This window comes from Bison bison, unplaced genomic scaffold (genome assembly GCF_000754665.1).
Source record: "Bison bison bison isolate TAMUID 2011002044 unplaced genomic scaffold, Bison_UMD1.0 scf7180017864533, whole genome shotgun sequence".
Classification (NCBI taxonomy): domain Eukaryota; kingdom Metazoa; phylum Chordata; class Mammalia; order Artiodactyla; family Bovidae; genus Bison; species Bison bison.
In genome coordinates this window covers 14,171,898-14,182,046 of record NW_011495082.1, presented here as the reverse complement: position 1 = coordinate 14,182,046, position 10,149 = coordinate 14,171,898, and positions in this window count along the sequence as shown.

Below are 10,149 nucleotides of genomic sequence, written 5' to 3'. Positions count from 1 at the left end.
GTTTTTCCAGTGGTCATGTATGGATGCGAGAGTTGGACTGTGAAGCAAGCTGAGTGCCGAAGAATTGATGCTTTTGAACTGTGGTGTTGGAGAAGACTCTTGAGAGTCCCTTAGACTGCAAGGAGATCCAACCAGTCCATCCTAAAGGACATCAGTCCTGGGTGTTCATTGGAAGGACTGATGCTGAAGCTGAAACTCAATACTTTGGCCACCTCATGAGAAGAGTTGACTCATTGGAAAAGATCCTGATGCTGGGAGGGATTGGGGGCAGGAGGTGAAGGGGATGGCAGAGGATGAGATGGCTGGATGGCATCACTGACTTGATGGACATGAGTTTGACTGAACTCCATGAGTTGGTGATGGACAGGGAGGCCTGGCGTGCTGCGATTCATGGGTTCGCAAAAAAGTCGGACATGACTGATCAATTGAACTGAACTGAACTGAACTGAACTAAAATGGACTGGTATGGGTGAATTTAATGCAGGTGACCATTATATCTACTACTGTGGGCAAGAATCCCTTAAAAGAAATGGAGTAGCCATCATAGTCAACAAAAGAATCTGAAAAGCAGTACTTGGATGCAATCTCAAAAATGACAGAATAAGCTTGGTTCATTTCCAAGGCACACCATTCAATATCAGAGTAATACAAGACTGTGTCCCAACTAGTAATGCTGAAGAAGCTGAAGTTTATAGTTCTATGAAACTTACAAGACCTTCTAGAACTATCACCCAAAAAAGAGATATCTTTTTCATTATAAAGGACTGGGATGCAAAAGTAGGAAGTCAAGAAATACCTGGAGTAACAGGCAAATTTGGCTTTGGAGTACAAAACGAAGCAGGTCAAATGCTAACAGAGTTTTGTCAAGAGAACACATTGGTCATAGCAAACACCCTCTTTCAAAAACACAAGAGAATACTCTACACATGGACATCACCAGATGGTCAATACCAATATCAGATTGATTTATATTCTTTGCAGGTAAAGATGGAGGAGCTCTATACAGTCAGCAAAAATAAGACAGGGAGCTGACTGTGGCTCAGATCCTGAATTCCTTATTGCCAAATTCAGACTGAAACTGAAGAAAGTAGGGAAAACCACTAGACCATTCATGTATGACCTAAATCAAATCCCTTACAATTATACAGTGGAAAGTAACAAATAGATTCAAGGGATTAGGTCTGATAGACAGAGTGCCTGAAGAACTATGGACAGAGGTTCATGACATTGTACAGGAGGCCATGATCAATGCCATCCTGAAGAAAAAGAAATGAAAAAATGAAAATGGTTGTCTGAGGAGGCCTTACAAATAACTGTGAAAAGAAGAGAAGCTAAAGGCAAATGAGAAAAGGAAAGATATACCTATTTGAATACAGAGTTCCAAAGAATAGCAAGGAGAGATAAGAAAGCCTTCCTCAGTGATCAATGCAAAGAAATAGAGGAAAACAATAGAATGGGAAAGACTAGAGATCTCTTCAAGAAAATCAGAGATACCAAGGGAACATTTCATGCAAAGATGAGCACAATAAAGGACAGGAATGGTGTGGACCTAACAGAAGCAGAATATATTAAGAACAGGGGGCAAGAATAAACAGAAGAACTGTACAAAAATGATCTTCATGATCCAGATAACCATGATGGTGTGGTCACTCACCTAGAGCCAGACATCCTGGAATGCAAAGTTGAGTGGGCCTTAGGAAGCATCACTATGAACAAAGCTAGTGGAGGTGATAGAATTCCAGTTGAGCTATTCCAAATCCTGAAAGATGATGCTGTGAAAGTGCTGCACCCAGTATGCCAGCAAATTTGGAAAACTCAGCAATGGCCACAGGACTGGAACAGTTCAGCGGTCATTCCAATCCCAAACAAAGGGAATGTCAAAGAATGCTCAAACTACTGCAGAATTACACTCATCTCACATGCTAGCAAAGAAATGCTCAAAATTCTTGAAGTCAGACTTCAACAGTACCTGAACAAGAACTTCCAGATGTTCAAGCAGATTTAGAAAAGGCAGAGGAACCAGAGATCAAAATGCCAACATCCATTTTATCATCAAAAAAGCAAGAGAGTTCAAAAAAAAAATCTACTTCTGCTTTATTGACTACACCAAAGTCTTTGATTGTGTGGATCACAACAAACTATGGAAAATTCATAAAGAGATGGGAATACAACACCACCTGACCTGTCTCCTGAGAAATCTGTATGCAGGTCAAGAATCAACAGATAGAACTGTACATGGAGGAACACAGTGGTTCCAAATAAGGAAAGGAGTATGTCAAGTTTGTATATTGTCACCCTGCTTATTCAACTATATGCAGAATATATCATGTGAAATGCTGGGCTGGAAGAAGCACAGCCTGGAATCAAGAATATCGGGAGAAATATCAATAACCTCAGATATGCAGATGACACCATCCTTATGGCAGAAAGCGAAGAAGAATTAAAAAGCCTCTGATGAAAGTGAAAGAGGAGAGTGAAAAACTTGGATTAAAGCTCAACATTCAGAAAACTAAGATCATTGTATCTGGTCTCATCACTTCATGGCAAATACAAGGGGAAACAGTGGCAGAATTTATTTTCTTGGGTTTCAAAATCACTGCAGATGCTGATTGCAGCCATGAAATTAAAAGACGCTTACTCCTTGGAATAAAAGTTATGAGCAACCTAGACAGCATATTAAAAAGCAGAGACATTACTTTGCCAACAAAGGTCTGTCTAATTGAGGCTATGTTTTTTCCAGTAGTCATGTATGGATGTGAGAGTTGGACTATGAAGAAAGCTGAGTGCCAAAGAATTGATACTTTTGAACTGTGGTGTTGGAGAAGACTCTTGAGAGTCCCTTGGACTGCAAGGAGATCCAACCAGTCCTTTCTAAGGGAAATCAGTCCTGAATATTCATTGGAACAACTGATGCTGAAGTTGAAACTCCAATACTTTGGCCACCTCATGCATAGAGCTGACTCAGTGGAAAAAACCTTCATGCTGGGAGAGATTGAAGGCAGGAGGAGAAGAGGATGACAGAGGATGAGATGGTTGGATGGCATAACCAACTCAGTGTACATGAGTTTGAGTAAACTCTGGAAGTTGGTGATGGACAGGGAGGTCTGGCATGATGCAGTCTACGGGGTCTTAAGAGTTAGACACAACTGAGGGACTGGTTTTAGAAAAGGCAGAAGAACCAGAGATCAAATTGCCAACATCCCCTGGATCATCAAAAAAACGAGAGAGTTCCTGAAAAGCATCTATTTCTGTTTTATTGACTATGCCAAAGCCTTTGACTGTGTAAGGTGAGGTGAAGTCACTCAGTCGTGTCCAACTCTTTGCCACCCCATGGACTGTAGCCTACCAGGCTCTTCCATCCATAGGATTTTCCAGGCAAGAGTACTGGAGTAGGTTGCCATTTGTAGATCACAATAAACTGTGGAAGATTCTGAAAGAGATGGGAATACCAGACCACCTGACCTGCCTCTTGAGAAATCTGTATGCAGGTCAGGAAGCAACAGTTAGAACAGACACGAAAGAACAGACTGGTTCCAAATAGGAAAAGACAACTGAGCGACTTCACTTTCAATTTTCACTTTCTACTTTCCTGCATTGGGGAAGGAAATGGCAATCTACTCCAGTGTTCTTGCCTGGAGAATCCCAGGGATGGAGGAGCCTGGTGGGTTTCCATCTATGGGGTCGCACAGAGTCGGACACAAATGAAGCGACTTAGCAGCAGCAGTAGCAGCAAGGCTGTATATTGTCACCCTGCCTATTTAACTTATATGCAGAGAACATCATGAGAAACATTGGGCTGGAAGAAGCACAAGCTGGAATCAAGATTGCTGGGAGAAATATCAATAACTCAGATATGCAGATGATACCACCCTTATGGCAGAAAGTGAAGAGGAACTAAAAAGCCTCTTGATCAAAGTGAAAGAGGAGAGTGAAAATGTTGGCTTAAAGCCCAACATTCAGAAAACAAAGATCATGGAATCTGGTCCCATTACTTCATGGGAAATAGATGGGGAAACAGTGGAAACCGTGTCAGACTTTATTTTTCTGGGCTCCAAAATCACTGCAGATGGTGATTGCAGCCATGAGATTAACAGACACTTACTCCTTGGAAGGAAAGTTGTGACCAACCTAGATAGCATATTCAAAAGCAGAGACATCACTTTGCCAAAAATGGTCCGTCTAGGCAAGGCTACGTTTTTTCCTGTGGTCATGTATGGATGTGAGAGTTGGACTGTGAAGCAAGCTGAGTGCCGAAGAATTGATGCCTTTGAACTGTGGTGTTGGAGAAGACTCTTGAGAGTCCCTTGGACCGCAAGGAGGTCCAACCAGTCCATCCTAAAGGACATCAGTCTTGGGTGTTCATTGGAAGGACTGATGCTAAAGCTGAAACTCAATACTTTGGCCACCTCATGGGAAGTGTTGACTCATTGGAAAAGACCCTGATGCTGGGAGGGATTGGGGGCAGGAGGTGAAGGGGACGGCAGAGGATGAGATGGCTGGATGGCATGGACTCAATGGACATTAGTTTAAGTGAACTCCGGGAGTTGGTGATGGACGGGAGGCCTGGGGTGCTGCGATTCATGGGTTCACAAAAAAGTCAGACACGACTGAGCGACTGAACTGAACTGAACTGAAGGACTGAACTGAACTGTCCCTTTCTTAATGCCTACTATCTTCTTGGGTATCAAGCTCTATCAAGTACTGCTTTTTATCCCCTTTACAGCTTTTTGCATATTCTGGACACAATAATCAAAGTGAAATGGGAGCTGAGGAACTAGTTATGTTTCTCTGTTTTATTTAATTATGTTTGCTTATATTACAGCATTTGTCCCAATCTGCAGACATGAATTCCTTATGTTTCTGCTTTCCAGGCGGGTAGCTCATCATACATTTCAATATTTCCATTAGGTTTTTATATGTTAATTATGGCTTCAGATGGAATATGATGATCAATCTCTGAGGTTTGACCGTACCTCTGTACAGTATAGCTAAGCTACTTATGAAATATCATATAATGTATGGCTTGCTTGTCTTTTACCCTTATGTCTTGTGGGCTCCAGAAACACATAAACATATCTCTGTATTCCCAGTGCTTAGAACTCAGAGCTGATCCTCAGTAAATTAGTTTTGACTGCCCAAATGAATAAATGATAATTATTATAATAAGGAGTTGGGGTAGACATCATAGACAAAATTAATGGTTTATCTTCTTTTGCACAAAGGTTTTGCTTGCTTTTAGTTAGCATGAGTTCTTCATTTATCTCATTATCATATTTTAATTCATCCATATCATATTTAAGAAATAACCTCTACATTTTTTAGAATAGAAATTTGTAAATCTATAATATTCACTGTTTAGAGCTATGAAAAGTTCTCCTTGAATTAATCCTGAGAGATTTTGAATATCTTTGTTTCATTTTATCAAATTATGATTTAAATTATTAGCTGTATATATTTACAGTTATATGAGTCCTACTGAATCAATACTCTTTCACTACTGTATCATGACTGCCATTAAAAGATGAATGGAGGTCTCATATTAATATCATGATATTAATTTTTATTTTAAGAAGAACCATCTAACAGTTTTAGAATAAAATCTTCAGATAAGCACAAGACCCATTGTACTCTCTCCTGAGTTGAGGAATGTTCCCCCCAAAGTTTTTTATCTCAATAATTGCATCATTAAGTTGCTGGCTCAAACTTAACTTGTCATTCTGTATTTTTATAAATGGCCCTGTGGGATATACTTTTGCAATATTCTGAGGTACATGAGTAGAGGCTTCCAAAAACCATAAAGAATCTGTATGGTTTGTTATCTGTAGAGATCAGGAATGAAAAATTACTAAGATAAATTAGTTTCAGCTTTTTGTGACTATAGATCTAAAAAACATATTTTAATTCCTAAGATTTAATTTTTTCCAGAGTATAAGTAATAAGCAAAATGAAATGATGCAGATTGATTCTAAAATTCAATTGTGCTGCAGATTAAAAAAAAAGAAAGTCTGTGGGATTTTTTTATTTCTACCCTCTTTAAATATTTATAGGTATATATCTGATTATTATCATTGGCAAAGCAAGATATGACTGAATTCACCGAGTTTCTGCCTTGCTATATTTGGAAGTCAGTATCCAAGATTTGATAGAGAAAGGTATCTTGGGGTCTTGATAGAGTGATTTTCATGAGCTCAAAGGGCTTGGAGAACTACTGGAGTACCAAGAACTCTTGAACACTTGGTTTACTTGTTGACCACAGGGGCTTTTCTTCTGCCATTGGCAGCCCTTGAGAAAGTCAATAATACCTTAAGAGAGAGACTGTAGGAGACTGAAATCACATGTTAGATTAAGAAGGGCTGATGCAAATAGATCGTTTGTACATCTAATTCCTTATCCAGCTCTGAGTACAGTGTTCTATCTAGCAGAAATGAGTGATGGAGTTTGAAGATAATTGAACATTTTCTGCTGCTGGAGGAAATGATCAATTCATGGGATAAAGTACCACCCAGCATGTTCCTATTTTGAGTTTCACAGTTATAAGAGATACATTAAGTTTAGGCAGATTTCTAAATAACAGCTGCCTCTGCAGCAACTCTCCACAAGTGTGACATCATAGCTCTTGCTGCATGTCTATAGCTTAAAGTTTGAAAAAGCAATGTATATATACTATTTTCTTTTTTTTTGTTGTTAATGATCACATCAGAATAACTGTTAGAATTTACCTGATCTCCCTTGAGAAATTATGTATGTGTGTGTGTGTGTGAGTGTGTGTGTGTGTGTATACATACTTCCCAGGTGGCTCAGTGGTAAAGAATCTGCCTGCCAATTCGGGAGGTGCAGGAGATGCAGGTTGATCCCTGGGTTGGGAAGAGAAGGGAATGCAAAGTCCATGGTGTCACAAAGAGTCTGACATGACAGAGCTGCTGAACTGAACTGAATTGCATTGCATTGTTGATTTGCAGTTTCCTCCAGAACTTCCTGTCTGTAATCTGAGACTGACCCCTTATACAAAGGGCAGGGAGAGATCTAAGAAATAGATCTTAGATCTATTAGATTTTAGAAATGGAGGACAGATCTCTCTACATTGGTAGGTGGCAGGTTTAATAAGCAAGATAAATTATTGTACAACAAGTACGTTTCTGCACCTGCCCATCAGAACCTTGGAGTTTGCATAGAGGTCTTACTTGGGTTTAGTTATGTATGCAGCCCAGACCATTTCATCATCACACTGTTATCTCAAGGCTGTGTCCTTGAGACAGCTTCTGGGAATGAGCAAGGCGAGTGGAATGCACTTTCCAAGGACAAAGGAGGGTGCGATGAGCCTCCAGGTGTCGAGTGCAGCTTGTGGGCCAGATTAGGGACTTTCCTGGCTCTTTGATGACTTTCCACAACAAGCATCTGCATTACAAGAGTGTTGTGGAATTAGATAAGAAAGGTAGCACAATTTATGTATTTATTTATTTTTAGTTGGAGGATGATTGCTATACAATGTTGTGTTCGTTTCTGCCATACAACACAGTGAATTAGCCAGAAATGTACATCTATCTTCTCCCAGGCCTCTAAGTTATCACAGAGCACCAGGCTGAGTTCCCTGTGTTATCAATGCTACTCTCAATTTCTCCTACCCTCTGGGTTTCCCTAGTAGCTCAGCTGGTAAAGAATCTACCTGCAATGCAGGAAGTCCTGGTTTGATTCCTCGGTTGGGAAGATCCCATGGAGAAGGGATAGGCTTCCCACTCCAGTATTCTTGGGCTTCCCTGCTGGATCAGCTGGTAAAGAATCGCCTGCAATGCAGGAGACCTGGGTTCAGTCCCTGTGTCTGAAAGATCCCCTGGAGAAGGGAATGGCTACCCACTCCAGTACCCTTGCCTGGAAAATCCCATGGACAGAGGAGCCTGGTAGGCTACAGTCCATGGAGTCCCATAGAGTCGGACACGACTGAGAGACTTTCACTCACTCCTTCCTCTGCTGTGTCCACAAGTCCATTCTCTATCTGCATCTCTTTTCCTGCCCTGCACCATTTTTCTAGATGCCATATATTTGCATAATATTAATATGCATTCCATTAATATACCTAGCAATCCCACTGCTGGGCATATACTCTGAGAAAACCATAATTCAAAAAGACACATGTACCCCAGTGCTCACTGAAGCTTTATTTACAATAGTCGGGGGTGGAAGAAACCTAGATGTTCACTGACAGATGAATGGATAAAGAGGTTGTGGTACATTCATACGATGGACTATCACTCAGCCATAAAAAGGAATGAATTTGAGTCAGTTGGAGTGAGGTAGATGAATCTAGAGTCTGTTACACAGAGTGAAGTAAGAGCTATTTATTGAATAGACAGTTCAGTTCAGTTCAGTTCAGTCGCTCAGTCCTGTCCAACTCTTTGCAACCCCATGAATCGCAGCACGCCAGGCCTCCCTGTCCATCACCAACTCCCGGAGTTCACTCAGACTCACGTCCATCGAGTCAGTGATGCCATCCAGCCATCTCATCCTCTGGCGTCCCCTTCTCCTCCTGCCCCCAATCCCTCCCAGCATCAGAGTCTTTTCCAATGAGTCAACTCTTTGCATGAGGTGGCCAAAGTACTGGAGTTTCAGCTTTAGCATCATTCCTTCCAAAGAAATCCCAGGGCTGATCTCCTTCAGAATGGACTGGTTGGATCTCCTTGCAGTCCAAGGGACTCTCAAGAGTCTTCTCCAACACCACAGTTCAAAAGCATCAATTCTTTGGCGCCCAGCCTTCTTCACAGTCCAACTCTCACATCCATACATGACCACAGGAAAAACCATAGCCTTGACTAGACGAACCTTTGTTGGCAAAGTAATGTCTCTGCTTTTCAATATGCTATCTAGGTTGGTCATAACTTTCCTTCCAAGGAGTAAGCGTCTGTTAATTTCATGGCTGCAGTCACCATCTGCAGTGATTTTGGAGCCCAAAAAATAAAGTCTGACACTGTTTCATCATCTATTTCCCATGAAGTGATGGGACTGGATGCCGTGATCTTTGTTTTCTGAAAGTTGAGCTTTAAGCCACCTTTTTCACACTCCACTTTCACTTTCATCAAGAGGCTTTTTAGTTCCTCTTCACTTTCTGCCATGAGGGTGGTGTCATCTGCATATCTGAGGTTATTGATATTTCCCCTGGCATTGAACTGTCTCATTCTTATAGCCTCCACATTCAGCAAGTACTATAGTAACTCACTTTTATAAACAAAGAAGCCAAAGATCAGAGTTATAAAGTGTTTGTTCATGGTCACATGGTAGAGAGTAGCAGGAAAAAAGTATGTTAATTTCTCAGTTGTGTCTGACTTTTTGTGACCCCATGGACTGTGGTCCACCAGGCTCCTTTGTCTGCGGAATTCTCCAGGCAAGAATACTGGAGTGGGTAACCATTCACTTCTCCAGGGGATCTTCCCTACCCAGAGATTGTACTTACGTCTTCTTCATCTTCTGCATTGTAGATGAATTCTTTTACCATCAGAGCCACTAGGGAAGCCCAGGGAGGAGCAGAGGTGGGATTTAGATCTAGGTCCTTGAGACTCTAAAGGTAACATTCATCATCACTATGCAGGGAACTACACAGTATGAGGGAGGGTTTAATATGCCATAGTTATTGTTAAACAAACACTGCATTCCATAAGAAGAAGAAAGAATAATAGCATTCTTGTTAACAATAGATAGTCTGAAGGGATGGCTTTTAGGGCTGGGACCAGTTATAGAGACAACTGGATTCCTTGCCTGAGAGATTATGACTCAGGAAAAGAAATTAAATGTGTAATTTTAATTTGATTTGCTGTATAAGTTTTAATGTAACAATCAGGTCTTCTTTGGGAGTGAGTGAAAATCGCTCAGTCATGTATGATTCTGTGACCCCATGGGGTAGCTCCTCATGAGAAACCTATATGCATGTCAGGAAGCAATAGTTAGAACTGGACATGGAACAACAGACTGGTTCCAAATAGGGAAAGGAGTATGTCAAGGCTGTATATTGTCACCCTGCTTATTTAACTTATATGCAGAGAACATTACAAGCAGGAATCAAGATTGCCAGGAGAAATATCAATAACCTCGGATATGCAGATGACACCACCCTTATGGCAGAAAGTGAAGAGGAACTAAAAAGCCCCTTGATGAAAGTGAAAG